We start from the raw sequence: 22,102 nt of genomic DNA on the forward strand, positions 1-22,102 counted from the left end.
ATAAAGTAAAATAATGCGAGTAATACTGAAATATTGTGTTCAAATTAGCTTAAAGGTACGTTTGTATAATTCTCACAGAAGTGTACAAGTTTATATGCATGTAAAAAGTTAATATTGGCAAACTATTAACATAACATTTAATTTTATTCCAGGATGTGAACAGCTGGGGAAGTAACATTATGTATTACTAAATAGACAAAGTTGATGCACTGAACTCTGAGAATGTGTCGAAAGTTAGACACTTGAGAACGACATAAATTGCCCAAAAATTCAGCTTTGAGCTGTAATGTTTTTAATGAAAAGGATCTCAATAACCACAAGTAAAACTTGTGTCGGCGGCCGGTATGGTCGCAGGTTCGAATCCTGCTTCGGGCATGGATGTGTGTGATGTCCTTAGGTTAGCTAGGTTTAAGTATTTCTAAGTTCTAGGGGACTGATGACCTCAGATGTTAGGTCCCATAGTGCTCAGAGCCAAAAAAACTCGCATCCTCTTTCCCCAATGGATGGTAGAAAGAAAACCTTTCCCAATATTAAGTCAGAAAGTATGTGCCAAGAGCCAGGAAAACATTCACAAATAAAAGTTTGCAATACATATAGTACAGAAAACATACGAGTAATAAAATATTACGGGCTATTGTAGTGTGGTCGGATGGATTTCATATGGAGTGTGTGATAACACACCCCTGGCTCGCTACTAACTGCAGGAAAATTCTGTCTGTGTGCTCCCACACACCGGCGTGATGCCACAGGCTTTGAATACCTAGGAACAATTGGCCATTGTCAGCCGCCATGGTCCACTGTTACTATTACCCCACAGTAACGGCCTTTTACACATCTTAAAGCACCAGGATCCGAATGTCATTAAATTTCACGCCCTGCTCCTACCTACTGAAATTCCTGGGTTGTTCTACAATCTCTACGGCCTCTATAGCATTTCATGTATCTGCATCTGGGTGTCAGTACTTAAGTCCTATCAAAATGAATGTGGTGGTCTCCTGGATACTAAGCATATTTCGAAACAGCTGATATGTCAGTCTCTTCCCTGCTATAGTTATCCTTGAGCTCTTCTAGCCATTTTTTTACCATTCATTTTGTAGTACCCGCATCCACCTCCCCACGACTACACGAAATCCTATAAATTCCTGCTTTTTCCAGAGATTTACGAGCATCCTTAGCCAATTTCAGATGATTCGGAATTTCCAGGTGGGTTTGTAGAGTACCACAATGTTCCGTTTAATAAATACTTTTCGTATGTGGTCACTAACGTGCTAAGCAAAAGGTAGGAAAACTTTTGAATTCACAGGCGCTTTTGTATCGCTGTGATTGTTGAGTGGCAGTCTTGATGCTCTTTTTACCTCAGCAGACGAATAACAATTCTTGAGCAATACATTGTGAGGTGTTTTAATTCTGCGTCAAGCAGCTCTGGTTCGGAAAATGTTACTTGTTCTACCCACCAACGTTTTTATGATGCCTCGCTTTTGTTGTGGGTGATGGTTCGAATCCTGGTGTAGGTAACTGACTGTGTGCATAGGTTTTCGGTAAACTGTGTGGTCTAAGCTACCATCTTTCCTGAAAACTAGCACATGAAGAAATTTTAATCTTCTGTGTGCCTCCACTTCCATGGTAAACTGAATCTTGGGGTTAATCACGCTGACATGCTTGTGGAAACGACCTAGTTCCTCTCTGCCATGCCTCCACAAAACAAACCTGTCTGTGTACAGGAACTAGATATTTGGGTTTTTTGTTGACAGTTTCCAATGCCTGCTCCTCGAATATTTCCATAAATAAATTCGCTGTAACTGGGCTTAAGGTGCTCGGCATAGCCATGCCATCTGTCTGTTCATAGAAGTCATCTTTCCATTTGAAATGTGTGGTCTTGAGGCAATATTTAAAAAGTTCAGCAATATTGGGAGGAAAAATCCGATTCAGCTGTCGCAGTACCTCATTGAGCAGAACCATAGTAAATAGCGGTATCACATTATAACTATCATATGTTCTCTGCATTGACTACTATGCCGTTTAATTTACTGATCAAAGGCAAGGGATTTTTTTATATAAGATTCTGATCGGCTCATGTGGTCGTAATAATGTTGTCAAGAACTTGTCAATCACTAAAGGTCTCAGAGGAATATGTTCTTTATGCACCTTCGGCAACCCATGAAGTCTTGGCGGTAGCGCATCCGAGTTGAACAGACTTTCCAGAACGCTCTTTTCGATAGAGGACTTTTTTTTATCAATTGCATAAAAGTTCTAAGAACTTGTCTGTGGGGTCTTTTACTCACTTTCGTATGTGCCTGCAGATCTAGTAAGTCGTTAATCTTACTACGATAGTCGATCGTATTCAAAACAGCTGTCAAATTTATCTTCTCAGTGGGAAGAATGACAATAATATCGCCTTCAAACAGACGTTTTATTGTATTCCTCTCACCCTCAGTTAAATTACTTTTTGGATGCTTTGCGGGAACCAATACACTTACAGTTTCTATACGGATTTCTTCAGCTGTAAATGTGTCCATACTAAGAGTGCCTGCTTCTACACTAGATATTATGTCCTCTGTAGGCACAACTCGCGGAATAGTAACATTCCACCCTGGCAAGCACAGACCTCTCATAGGCAGAAAAGTCTGTCCAGATAAATTGGTAACTAAGCGGGAAGCGTCTAAAATGGCGAATCATCAGATTAGGTTGCAAATTATTGAATTCCTTCTTGTGTCTACTAGACATTGTCAATATATGCTTCCTAATAGTATATTGAAATAACCTGTCAATTCTATCTGAGTCATCACTACACAATTTATTACTGATAGTAACGTGGAGAGCCCTTATCTTACAGTCTGTGCTTGCTGGATCTTGCCGGGTCTGTTGATCCACCTTATTAGTAAGGCCTCTCTGTTTGTTTGAAAATCTGCTACACCTTGGCCAAGGTGCGTAGTCACTTAATCCTCAAAAATTTCGAAATAACACTGACTGCTCTGCAACGAGACAGCGATGTGAGGGAACACAAAAGCTGCACTCTCTTCCTCTGGTGACCGTCCACACGTGGCACAATTCTTCCCATCTCCTCCACATAGTGGCGTCTAATTACAAAATGTAACCTTTAACGACTGAAAATATCACCGTTATTAAGTACTGGCAGCCACAAGTGAGTACCATGAAAGGCTATACGGAGTTACCATAGAGATCGTTAAGCACCCCAGGCATTTCAGTATGAAGGAGGAGGGCGTGGTATTGAATGGCATCTGGATCCCGAAGCTGAAGAAGATGTGTACAAGTCTTCCACCATGTTGTGATAGCAACAGCGGGTGACAGCGACCGACAATTGCCAAATGCTGCTGTGTGGGAGCGTGTGTAAACGTAATTTTGCTGCAGTTAGTAGCGGTCCAGTGTGTGAATGGGTCACTCAAAGAAGCTTCGATCTCCCTTGAAAATGTCCTCTGCAGAATGTTGGGTTTTGATGCGAAATCCTTCCAACCACAGCATAATAGCTCAGAATATTTTATTAATTGTGACATGTCCATCTCTGAAAACTTACATTTTACAATTAGAAGCCTCTGTGAGGAGGAGACGCCAATAAATGTGTGATGTGTGGAAGGTCTCCAGAAGATGGGAGTGCAGCTTTTGTGTTCCCTCACGTATCTGTCTCGTTGCACAGTGGTCAATGTTGTTTCATGTTTTTGAGAACTAAGCGACTGTGTAGCTCGACGAAGGGCAGCTGATTTTCAAATGAGAGCATACTGTGAGAGCAGGTGCAATAGATCTGCTGGGACCTGGCAAGCACAGACGGTAAGTTAATATCTCTCAATATTACAATCAGTAATAATTTGTATAGTGGTGATTGGGATAGAATTGACAGATTATTGCAGTATAATATTAGTAAGATTTCGTTGACAACGTATAGTAGGCAGTAGTAGTTCAATAATTTGCAAACTAATCTGGCGATTCGCCACTTGGCGCTTCCGGCACTGTTATCAGTTTATCTGGACGTACGTTATCTGACGATGAGAGGTCGGTTCTTGCCAGGGTTGGAAATGTTGTCATTATTCCATCAGCTGTGCCCACGGAGGACGTAATATCCAGTTTAGAAGCAGGCATTGGTAGTGTGGACACTGTTACAGCTGAAGAAACCCGTATAGAAGCTGTAAGAGTATTGGCTCATGCAAAGATTCCAAAAAGTAATTTAACTGCGGGTGAGAGGAACGCCTTAAAACACGCGAATGGCGACGGCAGTATTGTCATTCTCTCCGCTGGCAAGGGAAATCCGAGGGTAGTTTTTTATGTGACTAACGATCATAGTGAGATTAACGACTTATTAGATTTGCAGACATATAGGAAACTGAGTAAAGTTGCCACTGATAAAGTCCTATATCGAACAGACCATTCAGAAAAGTCTGTTCAATTCAGTTGCGCTACCACCCAGACTTTACGGGTTGCCGAAGATGCATACAGAACATGTTCCTCTGAGACATATTGTGAGTGCCATTGGTTTGGCCACCTACTCAGTTGCCAAGTTCTTGACAACATTATTACAACCGTACGTAGGACGGTCGGAATTTTATATCAAGAATTGGGCATTTTTGATCAGTAAATTAAACTTCTTTGTGGTCCCGCTGGAAGACATATAAGATAGTTTTGATGTGGTATAGCTGTTTACTATGATTCCGCACAAGGTGTTGCAACAGCTGAATTGGATTTTTCCTCCCGATACTGCTGAACTGTTTTAATATTGTCTCACGACCTCATTTTTCAAATGGAATGATGAGTTCTATAAAACAGACAGATGGCATGGCTATGGGAAGCACTTTAAGCTCAGTTATAGCGAATTTCTTTACGGAAAAATTCGAGGAGCAGGCATTGGAAACTGCTAACAAAAACCTACTATTGGGTTCCGCTAAATGGATAATATATTTGTTTTGTGGAAGCATGGCAAAGGGGAACTACATTGTTTTCTTAAGCATCTCAACAAGATTAATCCGAAGATTCAGTTTACCATGGAAATAGAGGGAAGCATAAGATTAAAATTTCTTCATGTGCTAGTTTTCAAGAAAGTAGATGGCAGCTTAGGCCAAACAATTTACCGAAAACCCATACACACAGACCGTTACCTACAATGGGATTCGAACCACCATCCCCAGCAATAGCGAGGTATCGTGAAAACGTTGGCAGCTTGAGCAAAAAACATTTAAGGGCCATAGCTGCTTGATGTATAATTAAAACACCTCACCTATGCATTGCTCAAGAACTGTTGGGTGTGCTGAGGTAAAAAGAGCGTTAAGACTGCCATTCAAAGACTATGGTGATGCACAAGTGTCTGAAATCAGAAGTTTTACTGCCTTCCGTCAAGGACGTTACTGACCACATAGGAAAAATCTTGACAAAACGGAACATTGTAACCTAGGATGCTCGTAAACGCCTGGAAAAAGCAGGAATTTATAGGATTGCGTGTAGTTGTGGAGAGGTGGATGTGTGTACTACAAAATGAATGGTCAAAAATGACTAGAAGAGCTGAAGGGCTAATGTAGAAGGGAAGAGATTGACAAAGGCTTTTTCTGGATATGCTTTGCAGCCAGGAGACCACCACATTCATTTTGATAGGCCTAAAGTGCTGGCAGCCACAAGCAGATCCATGGAAGGCTGTACAGGAAGGCCATAGAGATTGTTAACCCTAGGATGCATGGTGCCGAAAACACACATGAATGCATATGCAGGGCCTCCAATGCCCTGCCCTAATTTAAAATTTTCCTTTATTCATATAATCATTCTTTGGAGTTAAATTTATTTCTGTCATATTTATTGTCACATTGAAAGATTCCTAAGATACTGTTACAGGATCTGGTGAGCCTGTGCAAACATTTTATTAATTTAAAAAAAATATTCTGAGTGAATTTTTATTAGTTACATCCATTTACATACAATATATAAAAATAATTTTATTAATTCACTTATAAGTTGCAGTTTACATTTTATAACATTTATTACAACCAATTTCTTCAGTTAAAACATACTCATTATTCACAATATTATGTATATAGGCAATATTTTGACAAAAAATTGTTATTCATTGTTCACATAAAATTGCATTTTTCTTAGTTTTCAACATGTGACAAACAAGTAGCACAAAGAACGCCACTATGTTCCTTACAAATGTTGGTTTTACACTTAATGCATGTCATAGCACTTTTCCTGTGTTTATTATATGGACAATAATTGCTTCATCTTCTTTTTCCTGAAACAGGTAGTTGGTTCAGCAATATGACATCTTTTTGAACACCACATCTTTGCATGGCATCAACGATTTTCTTTGGAAGATTAGGGATCTGAATATGAAGTTCCATTAGTGGTCTTACCATTTCCTCTGCTAAATCTCTTAGGAACAAACACCTTTATTACTTTTTCCACTATGGTATGTCAGATGTTGGGTGGAAAATAAAATTTTACTGTTCATTGCTGCGACGTCCATATTCATCCATAATGCAAATGGCCATCTTTTTGTTTGTCTCTTGCAAGTGTAATAACGAATTTTCTGGTCCATTTGATCTACTCCATCCTTCGTAGAGTTATAAAACTTTAATATATCTGGTTTCTTTTTTGCACGAGTTTCATCAATGTTTCTGTCGTGATGCATTGTGCTAATGAGAACTACAGACTTTTATTTTTGGTAACATAACTCACCATTGTAATGTCACCTCTAAATGCAAACAAAGAGGAATGAATCGCTCTTGAGGCAGATGGTTTCATCTCATTAGGAATGTCTGGTTTATTTTGTTTGATTGTTCCCACCACTGTAATTTGCCTCTGAAGCTTCTCTTCTGCCAGCTGCACACTAGTAAAGAAGTTGTCAACAGTAATATTTTTTGATGATCCTTCAATGCTTTTAGCAAGATCTTTCACCACATTCAATCCAAGATTTTTCTGAATAGGTTCATGGGGCTTCCTTCCCGTGTAAACAATTCTGTCTAAAGCATATGCAGATGTAGCATCACATAACCAAAATATTTTTATGCCATACTTGGTTGGTTTAGAGGGCATATACTGGGTGAAGCTGCATCTTCCACGGAATGGGACTAGCTGTTTGTCAACTGTGAGCGAATCATTAGGAATGATTCTATTTCTACACTTGTCAAGAAGTAGTTCCCATACATAGCAAACACCTGCAAGTTTGTCATCTGCTGATCGAGCTTCATGGGTACGCCTGTCATCAAATCTAATCATTCTCCTTATATCCTCGAATCTGTTTACTGACATGGTGGCCTTATATGTAGGATTTGCCTTTTCACCCTACAATAATTCTCTAATAGGGACATCCCAACTCTTCTCAACATCAGAAAGCAGTAAAAGACCAAGAAAACCCTCCATTTCAGCAAGCGAAACGTTTTTCCATGTAAAGCAGCCAATCTTCTGCCTTCAATATTTGTGCAGTTGATGATTTCCTCTAGTATTTTCTTGGAGATGAAATAGTCCCAGGCATACTTAGTTTTACAGATTTTCAAACCACGGGCTGGACCAGGTGCCTTCTTTACGATATTATGGACAGGCATACAAAAAGTTGCAGGAGGATCTAATTTCCAAATCGTTCCATTCCGACTAATGTATGGTGTGGTCTTCTATACCTTTTTGTGGTGGCTCTTCATTTTCAGACTCTGATGAAGTAATGTTATCGGAAGGACTGTCATCTGCCTCAATATTCACATCTGCAGGTTCATTGGCTGATTCTTCACTACTTGCATCTTCAAAAATATTTCCATCCTCACAAGACTCATCTTCTTCAAACCACTGAGCCACAACACTTTCAAAATTAGCTGCATTTGCACGTACTGACTCTCTTACTTTGCGTGTCGAAGCCATAGCAAAAGGCGTGTGTCTCGAACAGCAGCTTGTGCAGCACTAAACGAGTCATACTCGTAACAATATGGGCTTGCAGCAACAAACAAACTACAGTAACAATGAAGCTGAGAAGAGCAGCACAGGATAACAATACTATGCAATAATAAAACATTTGATAGCAAAAAGATCAATAATACACCGACATCGCCAATATGTGAAAGTAGTGTGTATTATTTTTTAGTTATACTATTACTACTACAGCTACTGCTGCTGTTGGCACTCCTGTTGCTGGAAGTACCACTACAGTTATTGTTGAATTAATAACTGCTCCCAATCAAATGTTGAAGACAATATAGGCTAAAGAACATTTATAAATGTGTGAGGGCTTCTGAAGCCCTGCTTATGCATTCACGGTGTATGGGTAAACGTATTGAATTACACAAAAACCTTAAAAGGTATCTCGTTCAGACTTGATAGGAGGAATGTCACAGTATTAGTGGAAGAGTACTGGAAAGCAGTTTGAAATCAAACAAAAAATTACAGAAGTTTTTAAAAAATGAAGACATACAAGGGCCTCAGAGGCCCTGTATATACATCCTAGGGTTAAACAGCCTAGGAATTTCAATAGGAAGGAGAAGGGCGTGAAATTGAATGACATTTGGATCCTGGGACTTAAGAAGCTTTGTATGAGTCTTTCACTGCGGAGTAATAGCAACAGTAGACGATGGCAGCTGACAATGGCCAATTGTGCCTGGGTATTCAAAGCCTGCGGCATTATGCCCCTGTGCGAAACACACACAAACTGAATTTTCCTGCAGCTATTAGCGAGTCTAGATATTCCACGAAGCTATAATCCCCTTTGAAAATGTCCTACGCATATGGGGACGAAACGTTGGGTTTTGATGTGAAATTCATCCAACCACAACATAATAGCCCAGAATATTTTATTAGCCGTGAAAATTTACAGTTCACAAATAGAAAATAGTAACGACTAATGTGTTCTGTGGTTGGACAAAAAAATGAAAAGATGCTTAGTTGTTTTAGATTAAAAATGAAAAGATGCTTAATTTTAGATTATTAGAAAGATGCACCAGAATAGCTGTTTATAATAATCTGTATTAACCACAAACTGTTTCCGTCATTTATCGCCATTGTCATGTAGGCCTTCATCTAGAACGATTTAACGTTCGTATTACGTCGTTAGTGAACTGTCATAACTGCCAATGTTTTGAATGGATGGCAAATATCTAAAATATGTTTAAAATAATACGTTAATTATGATTTGTCATTTCTACTCGTACGACGTTAATGTTTACAAATATATAAACATACATCGTTAGAGTAGAACTGTCAGACCATAATCATTGTATTGTCTTCAATGTATTTAGGTCATTTACCATCTAATCAAAACACTGACAGTTATAAGACAGTTCACTGACGACGTGATACGGATGTCACATAATTCTAGAAGCACTCGACTATGGCGATAAATGCCGAAACAGTCTGTTAGTAATAAAGATTAATTATTATAAGCAGCTATTATGGCGCATCTTTCTAATAATCACGTCATTATCTGACACACATTATGCTGCTGGCCCTAAAGAAAAAATCCTAAGTTGCAGTGATGAACAAGACATCGCTAGAAGTGCAGCCCTAGAAATCTTGAATTCTTCTTTGCTTCTAGGTCAGCTGCCAGTTACGAGAAAACTACTATGTGAGGCAAAGGTCCCGAGTTCGAGTCTCGGTCGGGCACACAGTTTTAATCTGCCAGGAAGTTTCATATCAGCGCACACTCCGCTGCAGAGTGAAAATCTCATTCTGGAAACATCCCCCAGGCTGTGGCTAAGCCATGTCTCCGCTATATCCTTTCTTTCAGGAGTGCTAGTTCTGCAAGGTTCGCAGGAGAGCTTCTGTAAAGTTTGGAAGGTAGGAGACGAGATACTGGCAGATGTAAAGCTGTGAGTACCGGGCGTGAGTCGTGCTTCGGCAGCTCAGATGGTAGAGCACTTGCCCGCGAAAGGCAAAGGTCCCGAGTTCGAGTCTCGGTCGGGCACACAGTTTTAATCTGCCAGGAAGTTTCATATCAGCGCACACTCCGCTGCAGAGTGAAAATCTCATTCTGGAATGTAAAACCTACTTGTGAGGCAAAGTATCCTAAGAAGGAACTAATAAAAGTAACTTCAGCAATCCAAAGAAAAGTATTGTTGCTGCCTTCTGATGACTGAGAGTTAGGTTATCATTCAAAAATAGAGACGATCATTCAGATGGAAATAAAATTTTGTACTTGCTCATTCGAAACAAGCAGATGGAAATTCTCACCATGGTACCTAAAAGCTGAAGTCTTAAGAAGCTTTAAGAAGAATTTATCATAATAAACTACATGGTTAGAAAAGTAATAAGATTTGGTGGGGGCCAAAGGTATTTTGTCTTTTCCCAATCCAAAACCTGGAAAGACTCTCAGTCAGACGACTGCTAATTTTGCAAAAAGCTTTTATTGATCTGATGAGTTAAGCAGGTCAATGTCTGGTAAAAAAGATTTTGTGCTCATATAAGAGTTGATGGAATGTTTGAAGACGGTAAGTTTTAAGTACATTGAAAGAAATTTATGCACACTTCAAAGACGACTATCCAGGACTCCACATTGGGTTTTCAAAGTTTTCTGAGTTGTACTTTAGTTGGAAGTAGTGGTAGACATAGCGTTTGTCTGTCTGTACTACTCACCAAAACTTCAAACGAATGCTGACTGGGCTTAGCATTTCTCAGTTGACAATGAATGATGGTACTTCCATTAAAACTTACAAAGACTGCAGTGCAAGAGTTGTGTGTAACTCATCATTACTTGTTTCTCACTTTGGTGAATGTCAGTTCTGTCCAGGGCCAGAGACACTTAAAAATTATTGACAAGAATTGTTGGATTCTAGTTATATTGACCAGATAACTTATAAACAATAGTTTTCAGTTGACTATGCTTCTTTAGAAACCGTCACAGCCTCATACACTGATCAAATCATGACACCCAAACAACTTTGTGTGTTTGCCGAGGATAAAGTAGAAGGGATCAGTTTCAAGTATGCTAGTATGGAAGATCATGAAAATGAAGAACTGAAACTTACATAGAGATCTGAGAAATGCTGCACGATTGTAGGGGCAGAAAAATTCTCATCTTTATTCCCCCAAACAAGAACAAAATAATGACAAAAGTATATTCAGACTGTAATGAAAGCAAAAGTGAACTACTAACAGTTCAAATGGCTCTGAGCACTATGGGACTTAACATCTATGGTCATCAGTCCCCTAGAACTTAGAACTACTTAAACCTAACTAACCTAAGGACATCACACAACACCCAGTCATCACGAGGCAGAGAAAATCCCTGACCCCGCCGGGAATCGAACCCGGGAACCCGGGCGCGCGAAGCGAGAACGCTACCGCACGACCACGAGCTGCGGACCTGGTAACAGTGATCCAATATAGTTTGATGGTAAAGTATATATTGCTTGTGAATTTAATGGACACAGGTGGTTAGCCTGTGTAGTTGTAAAACAATCAGAAAAAGGATGAAATCTCACATCCTCATGGATCGTCCAAAAATTTCACATTTACCAGCCAGGCATCCATTCTTACCATAAACAGTAAGGAACTATAGGCAATCTTGATCCCCTAAACTGTTACAGGGCGAACATATACATTATCCCATGCAGATCTGGCGATGTGCAACAAACTGATTGCCTAGAAGATAGTATTTATCAATTTTATTGTTCCTTATGCGTTTCGACCTTACACCATTATCAAAGTCTCCACAAGAGAGAGAGAGAGAGACATGAAGAGGTATCAGTGACGAAACATTGGTGTGAAGGGTGTTCAAAAGAAAAGATACCAAACAACAAAGTGGTGTAATTGAATTCTTTATTCAAAAATAATCACCAGGGGCCTTAGCACAACTAACCCACTACTTTATGAACAGAGGGATTCCTTGTTCACAGAATTTCTGTGGGTTTAACAGGAGCTAGAACAGTTCTTCATCCGAGTTGTGCTTCCTACTGAATTTTTTTTGCGCACCAAACAGATGGAAGTCGCATGGTCACATGCCCAGGCTGTAGGGCGGATTCTCAAGCTGCTCGCACTTGAAAGTGGCTATTACATTTCGTATGACCTTGGAGAAGTGTGGATGTGCATTATCATGGAGCAGAATCACTCCCTCTTTGAGCACCCCAGGCCGCTTCCTCTTTATTCACTTGCATAGGCTTCGGAGTGTTTCACAGTACACGTCACTTAATGCTTTTTCAGTGCTCAAGGAATTCGATCAGTATCAGACCTCGAAAAAGATGGTGATCATCATCCTGCCTGCTGCAGGCGCAGCTTAGAATTGATACGAGGGAGGTGACAACAAATGCTTCAGTTGCATGCTGTCCCACTTTGTCTCTGGCTTGAAGTGATGTCTCACTATGTTACCTCAGAGCAGCATCTGCAGATTTCAGCCTGTTTGATTGTTACGACGTTTTGTGTCTTTTCATTTGAACATTTCTTATACAGTTCCATAAAATGTGCATTGTAAAAACGGAAGAAGCAAACACACTGAAAAACCTTGATAAAATTACATAAAATGCACATTGTAAAAAACAAAAAAGGTAGAGCTCGCCAAATATATGTAAGTTTCCATTTTTTAGGCATTAGTCTTCTGACTGATTTGATACAGCCCACTACAAATTCCTCTCCTGTGCCAAGTTCTTCATCTCAGAGTACCACTTGCAACTTATGTCCTCAATTATTTGCTGTATGTATTCCAATCTGTTTCTTTCTCTACTCTTTCTACCCCCTACAGCTCTCTCTAGTACCATGGAACTTATCCCCTGATGTCTTAACAGATGTCCTACCATCCTGTTCCTTCTTCTTGCCAGTGTCCTTCGTGCATGGGAGTGGACTGAGATAATCTACACTCCTGGAAATTGAAATAAGAACACCGTGAATTCATTGTCCCAGGAAGGGGAAACTTTATTGACACATTCCTGGGGTCAGATACATCACATGATCACACTGACAGAACCACAGGCACATAGACACAGGCAACAGAGCATGCACAATGTCGGCACTAGTACAGTGTATATCCACCTTTCGCAGCAATGCACGCTGCTATTCTCCCATGGAGACGATCGTAGAGATGCTGGATGTAGTCCTGTGGAACGGCTTGCCATGCCATTTCCACCTGGCACCTCAGTTGGACCAGCGTTCGTGCTGGACGTGCAGACCGCGTGAGACGACGCTTCATCCAGTCCCAAACATGCTCAATGGGGGACAGATCCGGAGATCTTGCTGGCCAGGGTAGTTGACTTACACCTTCTAGAGCACGTTGGGTGGCACGGGATACATGCGGACGTGCATTGTCCTGTTGGAACAGCAAGTTCCCTTGCCGGTCTAGGAATGGTAGAACGATGGGTTCGATGACGGTTTGGATGTACCGTGCACTATTCAGTGTCCCCTCGACGATCACCAGTGGTGTACGGCCAGTGTAGGAGATCGCTCCCCACACCATGATGCCGGGTGTTGGCCCTGTGTGCCTCGGTCGTATGCAGTCCTGATTGTGGCGCTCACCTGCACGGCGCCAAACACGCATACGACCATCATTGGCACCAAGGCAGAAGCGACTCTCATCGCTGAAGACGACACGTCTCCATTCGTCCCTCCATTCACGCCTGTCGCGACACCACTGGAGGCGGGCTGCACGATGTTGGGGCGTGAGCGGAAGACGGCCTAACGGTGTGCGGGACCGTCGCCCAGCTTCATGGAGACGGTTGCGAATGGTCCTCGCCGATACCCCAGGAGCAACAGTGTCCCTAATTTGCTGGGAAGTGGCGGTGCGGTCCCCTACGGCACTGTGTAGGATCCTACGGTCTTGGCGTGCATCCGTGCGTCGCTGCGTCCGGTCCCAGGTCGACGGGCACGTGCACCTTCCGCCGACCACTGGCGACAACATCGATGTACTGTGGAGACCTCACGCCCCACGTGTTGAGCAATTCGGCGGTACCTCCACCCGGCCTCCCGCATGCCCACTATACGCCCTCGCTCAAAGTCCGTCAACTGCACATACGGTTCACGTCCACGCTGTCGCGGCATGCTACCAGTGTTAAAGACTGCGATGGAGCTCCGTGTGCCACGGCAAACTGGCTGACACTGACGGCGGCGGTGCACAAATGCTGCGCAGCTAGCGCCATTCGACGGCCAACACCGCGGTTCCTGGTGTGTCCGCTGTGCCGTGCGTGTGATCATTGCTTGTAAAGCCCTCTCGCAGTGTCCGGAGCAAGTATGGTGGGTCTGACACACCGGTGTCAATGTGTTCTTTTTTCCATTTCCAGGAGTGTATAAATAATTTATCCATTGCTTTAAATTTTCTAGTTGAACTCAAAATACCTTTCTTTACAGATGTACCCAGCTTAGCCAGATTACACTGCTCGTATTTGGATACCAAACCCTCAATCTCGGACACCATTCCTTTCTTTGTTAGCTGTTCTTTTATTTTCATTTTGGTCTTGTGCACACCCAAATGCCCTCCCCACAAGGTCTGATGGAGGTAACCGAAATCGGCAGGCACCAGTTTTTGCGGCATACATATCTTTAACCTGCCATTGTACTTAGCATGGGAACACGGCAGCTGCTTCTGCAAGGAATAGCCTTCCAACTCATGTGCTCCATTCAGTTGTTCAATAACTGGATGTATGTCCAGGTGTCTACGCTGTTCCTCCCCTAAATCTTCGAAAAGCTCAGAAATCTCAGTTAAAATAGCCATCCCAACTACTCCCCCAGGACGCCCACCACATCTTCCGCAGGAGATGAGGCCGAAATTGACGTTCCGTAACGACATCTTCGAGCATTCGACTCAGGACGTCCGCCATCTGACTTTGGGTGGCCCTAATATGTTCGGCATCGAACTGAAGGCTGAAATGCAAACCGCCCTGTGGGGTACTCTTCCATTCTTACGTGGCCGCACTAGGACGCAGCTTAAGGCTTGGTTATCCATTTCTAAACGGAATCTGCTATGTGTAAGATGGATCCTAAACTTCTCCAAGGCACAAAAGAGTGCCAACACTTAAAGCTCGTACACAGAGCAATTAGCCTTGGGACCTGATAACATCCTTGAGGCATTCGCTACAGGCATATGTTCGACCTCTTGCTCTTGTAGGAGAATGGCCATAACACCAGTATTAGATGTGTCAGTCCTTACAATAAATGGCAAATTGAAATTAGGAATACCCAACACAGGGCATTACTCAAGGCACATTTCAGTGCCTCAAACGCCACTTGCTGGGATTCCTCCCATTCGAGTCCCTCGCCCTTCCAACAAAGTCAGTTCAGGGGAGCAGCAGTTTGTGCAAAGTTGGGGAGGAATTTCCTATAAAAAAAATTACCATTCCAGTGAAAACAGCTATGTCTTTTGTGTTCCATGGTCTAGGGAACTTGTAAACTGCCTGTGTTCTAGCTTGGTATATCTTCCACCCCTTCCGCAGACACAACATTCCCTAGGAAGGAAATCTCTATTCACCCCAATGTGACCTCAGAGGGCTTCACGGTCAACCCACCTTCCCTAAGACGACTCAAAACTTACCTGAGGTGTTCGAGATGCCTTGGAAGTCCTGACTATATACCGCTAAGTCGTTCAGATAATTGAAGACTCATTTAATCTTGAGATATCTTAATAAATAAATGAGATAGCACTGAGGCTCCTGTAGCCAAGTCGAAAGGTACCTGATTAAACTCAAAGAGATTATAATCGGCACAAAATGCTGTTAACGGCTTACACTGTTCATCTAAAGGTGTCTGATACTATGGTTGATTTAAATCGAGGACAGTAAAAGCTCTTCAGTCCAATAAACAAAAAAAAGCAATTGTGTAGGTCTGGAAGAGGTACCACCTCCGGCACTTTCTTTTTATTCTGAGCCCTATAGTCAACCACTGGTCTAGACCCACAATCATTAGGCTTAGGCACTAGAAAAATAGGTGCTGCGAAAGGTGACACAGAGGGCATAATCACTCCATCTTTTAACAACTGGGTTACGTTCTCGCGCAATTCCCGCATTTGGGGCGGCGAAAGCCGATAAGGCGGCCGTCTCATTTGTGTATTATCCATTAATCTGGCCTTATATTGTATTTTATTAGTTACCTGCAACCGATCAGTAAGAACCTGCGGAAACTCCTTTAATAAACCACGTAACTGCTGGGCCTGATTGGTGGCTTATGTTGAACATTGAATGAATTTTTTTTAGTTTGAACCTGCCCTACCATGGACGAATCCTGGTGAGGACAAAATGGAAACCTCTCCTCAGACAGAAATTTAAAATACACACATCAAGGAAAGTTTTGCATCACTCTGGTTCGTAGAAGATAAGACTTTGACTATGGATATTGTATCACAGACACAGTCCCTTCGACTGTTCAGAGATGTCACTAAGCCCTCCCAAAGATGTAAACAGCCATGCATGAGCAGCGCCTATTAGACGGAGGGGGTCTGACAGCTGATCAGTTCCAGTCATTCCATTAGGAAGGAGGTACATGGCTGGTGTTGTCTGTAGTTCAACCATGCCTATACGGTCAATACTGCAGTTTGATCACGTCCGCATTGTTACTTTGTGCCAGGAAGGACTCTCAACAAAGCAAGTGTCAAGGCGTCTCGGAGTGAACCAAAGCGATGTTGTTCGGACATGGAGGAGATACAGAGAGAGACAGGGACTGTCGATGACATGCCTCGCTCAGGCCACTATTGCAGTGGATGACCGCTACCTACGGATTATGGCTCGGAGGAATCCTGACAGCAACGCCACCATGTTGAATAATGCTTTTCGTGCAGCCACAGGACGTCGCATTATGACTCGAACTGTGCGCGATAGGCTGCATGATGCGCAACTTGACTCCCGACGTCCATTGCGAGGTCCATCTTTGCAGCCACGACACCATGCAGCGCGATACAGATGGGCCCAACAACATGCCGAATGGACCGCTCAGGACTGGCATCGCATTCTCTTCACATCATATGCCTTCAGCCAGACAATCGTCGAGACGTGTTTGGAGGCAACCTGGTCAGGCTGAACGCCTTAGACACACTGTCCAGCGAGTGCAGCAAGGTGGAGGTTCCCTGCTGTTTTGGGGTGGCATTGTATGGGCCGACGTATGCCGCTGGTGGTCATGGAAGGCGCCATAATGGCTGTACGACACGTGAATGCCATCCTCTGGCCGATAGTGCAACCATATCAGCAGCATATTGGCAAGGTATTCGTCTTCATGGACGACAATTCGCGCCCCCATCGTGCACATTTTGTGAATTACTTCCTTCAGGATAACGACATCACTCGACTAGAGTCACCAGCATGTTCTCCAGACATGAACCCTTTTAAACATGCCTGGGATAGATTGAAAAGGTCTCTTTATGGATGACGTGACCCACAATCACTCTGAGGGATCTACGCTGAATCGCCATTAAGGAGTGGGACAATTTGGACCAACAGTGCCTTGATGAACTTGTGGATAGTATACCACAACGAATACAGGCTGCATCAATGCAAGAGGATGTGCCACTGAGTAATAGAGGTACTGGTGTCAACAGCAATCTGGACTACCACCTCTGAAGGACTCGCTGTATGGTGGTACAACATGCAATGTTTTCATGAGCAGTAAAAACGGCGGAAATGACGTTTATGTTGATCTCTATTCCAATTTTCTGTACAGGTTCCAGAACTCTCAGATCCGGGGTGATGAAAAACTTTTTTCGATGTGTGTACAATCCCGCGCTGGAATAATCTAGACAACACTAGGTTCCTTTTAAAACATCACATGCCAGTGTCACTCAGATAGGAAGTCCCACCACTACAAGAAATTCAACTGGCCAAGAAAACTGCCGAATACTAAGTTTACAACGTACACTACCAAACAGCTTCAACATTTCACTTGATAAAGACCTACATGTTTTTTGCTCATCGCAAGCCTGGGAAACGCGCCATTTTTTTATGTTTGTTATACCAATGTAAATCATTTATGTATGTGCTACTACCTGGATCTCTCAGTATGCACAATGGTGCCCACCTGACAGTGGCACACGTGAATGGGGTCAGTGTGGGATTAACAGCACAAACCAATGGATACACCCACAGAGGCTGGCAAGAGGCAACCCCAGAGGGGGCACCCTGGCATCAGCTGTTCATAAGCTCCTCACAGGGCTCCCTGCATTCCTTAACCATATACTGCAAGCTCCCATATCAAAAATATTTATATCACATGTAACTCTCTGTACTAGCATTTGGCCCATTTCCTGGTATTCCTGTAGTTGCCCTTCTGGGAGGCATAATTTGCCAATGCTTTTCACCGTGTCGACTAACACTTTCCGCATTAGTAACCATTTATCAAGTTCTGAAAAGGTGCGTGACTTAGTGAAGAACGTGACAAGAACGATCCTGAGATCGCAACCCCTCCAAAATATTCGTAATGGCCTCAGCCCCTGTCTCATCTACACTGAACGCAAGCTTTGCCATCCGTATTTTCTAAACACAATCCCCCAAGAATTCATTCTCATCTTGTACCCTGTAATAATGCTCATCCATTAATTCCTTTCTTCTATGTGGGCCTAAACAGTCCACCAAGATTCTCCTACGATAAGCCTGGAGAGATTCACACGCCTGCATAGCTTTAGCAATCACTCTATGCAATCAACCATCCGACAATGGATATGTCATCTGGAATATCAACTTATGGTTCACCAATAACACTTTGGCCTGCTCCCGCAATTTGCACATTAACCACAACACTTTGGTTATGCTACCAATAGAACTAACCAATAAAATGCAGATACCCTGGATGACCGGCAGGAGGGGATCCGGCAGTTTACCAAGTTGACTCAACATATTTACTTGCAGGTTAACTTCCCCTACCTCATTACACGCATAACCCCTTTCTAGTTTACCTTCCTCAGGTATGCTAAGACGGGAAATTGCCGTTGCATAGACAAGGCTTGATCTTGCAACTTAGATGTAACTTCCACAGTCTTAACATTCTGATTTACTGAACAAACATCATTAATCCTACTGACCGCATGATCTGCCAGAGCGTGCAATCGCGTAAGCTGGGCGTGAGAGGGGGAGCAGCCTTCCGCTAGAGCAATACCTTCCTGAATGCCGGCGTGCAACGACAAACATGCAGCACATGCGGTACTTACCTCCCCAACCATCTGCAAGCTAATGTTTACAGGCTTCTCCAATACCCCTCGCAGTCTGTGGTATAATTCCACAGTCGTGCCCTCCTTGGATGACTTTCTAATCCAGGGCTCATACTGCAAGCAATCCTTGCGTAAATACTTCAGCCCCAGGACACCTTATGATTCCATATTAAATCAAAGCTGAAACCACAAAAACAATGAACTGTACCAGAATACAACAAAACACTTCCTTACAATATTAATACAACGTACCTAAAGAAAATTCAATGTATGCCTGTGTACAGCTTCGTAACCACACTCTGTGCTAACATTTGATACCTTTTCTAAAGAATTCGAAAGGTAAAGATAACTTTTGGAGCTGGTCAAGCTAGAACACAATGGTTCTAGTGTGGTAAGCGGCTGAGCACAGTAGCTGAATATTTATTGGTTTACTTAGTTATGCAGGTATACAGAATATTCATACTTTCTTTTTCTTAAGACATTAAAACCAATAATCCTTAAAATATTTTCATGCAAAATTTTTAGAATTTAAAATCTTCCAAAATATATAAAGTTAAATACTGAAATTTTAAATTACCCAAAATTTCCTTTCCCTTTAACATTAGAACCAATAACTTAAAAAAATACAATGATCCTAGGTATTTAGAATAATCGCTGGAGTTCTAGATTGCTCAAGCTTCCTTTTTTCTGTAAACATGAAACCAATAACCATAAAAATTTAAAATCATCCGAGGTATTCTTTCTAAACCAAATGAGATTAAGTTCAGTAACTCATTCACGTTAGTGCACCGTAACTGGCCATAGGGATACTGACACCTGAATGACTTAATGCCAGTTCAACCAGTTGTGAGAAAACTAACATTGGGGTATAATTACGGAAGAACCAATAACAAAATATAATTACACTTCACTGCGGCCACACTCGAATAACTCTTTCATCAGTTTCAGATACATAAGTACATGGCTCTCTTTACTACAGACAAATTATCACTATCAATCTTAATCAACGTTACGTTCACCCTGCCTCTTGAACACAAGGCAATTTGGAACAATACAGATAAACCTTGATGGGATTGATTGACAGCTTTGTAATCACATAAATTAGTTAACTCCCTTACACGCACATTTCGGCCACTGGAACCTGAGAACACGTATCCACAACCACAAAGTGCCCTGAAGTGCACAGCTCAACACTATTTACACACCCCAGAAAGTCTACATCAAAAAGACTTCAAATTAACTATGCACACATGGAAATTTGCAGGATACTGCCGGGGTACAATTTCGTGGCACTACAGTCAATGATAAGCTCAACTCGCACACCCATGCAACATCCACTGTGATGTGTCCCAGACGATATACGAAAAACGCTCCCGAGACTTGCTGACAAAACAGTTCCATGTACAGGATGAACGTGCACGCGACTGGAGTCGATCACAGATGGATGAATTGCTGTTCCAGTCAAGGCGTAAGACGCAGTGCAAATTCCAAACTGGATGCCGACGCTCACCAAAATCAGTAAGAGTGCGAGGCACTAAATATTCGGTGATGCGCTCACCGCCATGCATCGACTAAGTAGCAACCTCCGGGCCACTGACCCATCACTTGGACGACGCTGTAGCACTTCCCGCGGTTGCAGTCCACGACTATAATGCGTCCGGCTCTCGCTACACGGCTTAATCCACCCTCTGTCGTCCAGTCCACAAGTCACAACAGGCTCTCCCAGCGAGCTTAAAGCTGCTATCCACACCAGGCCTCTCTGACCAAAGAACAATATTTTGCGAAGAGGCGCACTGACGCCAGAAATCGACACAGCTGCAGCATCACAAGAACACGAACCGAAAATCACACGAATGCATCAAATAGTAAAAACAACGAATACCACCTCCACCTTTCTGCTGCAAGATAGAGTCCACTGGACTGTTATTGAGAAGCAGTAAGGACCACACAGTTACACCTCATTCCATTCCGCAGTAGTTGTTGTCATGGCTAGATGTTGGAGATCACTGGAACATTCGTACATCCCTCGCGCTCATTTCCTTGCATCCTCACTCAGCGCCCCAGGTCAGAGTGTCATACAGCGCTAGTTGCCACAGTGTACGTGAATTTATGGCAAATTGTACCAACCCCAGCCACAAGAACTATACTGGAATCTCAAAAAATGAGTTGTAACCTCGAGAAAAGAACTGAATAAATGAAACAATTCATTACCAAACGCCTTTGCTGTTATTTACAAAGAACCTTTCCCCTATATATATATATATAGGGTGAGTCACCTAACATTACCGCTGGACGCTGGATATATTTCGTAAACCACATCAAATACTGACGAATCGATTCCGCAGACCGAACGTGAGGAGAGGGGCTAGAGTAATTGGTTAATACAAACCATAAAAAAATGCATGGAAGTATGTTTTTTAACACAAACCTACGTTTTTTTAAATGGAACCACGTTAGTTTTGTTAGCACATCTGAACATATAAACAAATACGTAATCAGTGCCGTTTGTTGCATTGTAAAATGTTAATTACATCTGGAGATATTGTAACCTAAAGTTGACGCTTGAGTACCACTCCTCCGCTGTTCGATCGTGTGTATCGGAGAGCACCGAATTACGTAGGGATCCAAAGGGAACGGTGATGGACCTTAGGTACAGAAGAGACTGGAACATCACATTACGTCCACATGCTAACACCTTTTTATTGGTCTTTTTCACTGACACACATGTACATTACCATGAGGGGTGGGGTACACGTACACATGTGGTTTCCGTTTCCAATTACGGGGTGGAATAGAGTGTGTCCCGACATGTCAGGCCAATAGATGTTCAATGTGGTGGCCATCATTTGCTGCACACAATTGCAATCTCTGGCGTAATGAATGTCGTACACGCCGCAGTACATCTGGTGTAATGTCGCCGCAGGCTGCCACAATACGTTGTTGTTTCATATCCTCTGGGGTTGTAGGCACATCACGGTACACATTCTCCTTTAACGTACCCCACATAAAGAAGTCCAGAGGTGTAAGATCAGGAGAACGGGCTGGCCAATTTATGCGTCCTCCACGTCCTATGAAATGCCCGTCGAACAT

Source organism: Schistocerca piceifrons, chromosome X, assembly GCF_021461385.2.
Source record: "Schistocerca piceifrons isolate TAMUIC-IGC-003096 chromosome X, iqSchPice1.1, whole genome shotgun sequence".
Taxonomy (NCBI): Eukaryota; Metazoa; Arthropoda; class Insecta; order Orthoptera; family Acrididae; genus Schistocerca; species Schistocerca piceifrons.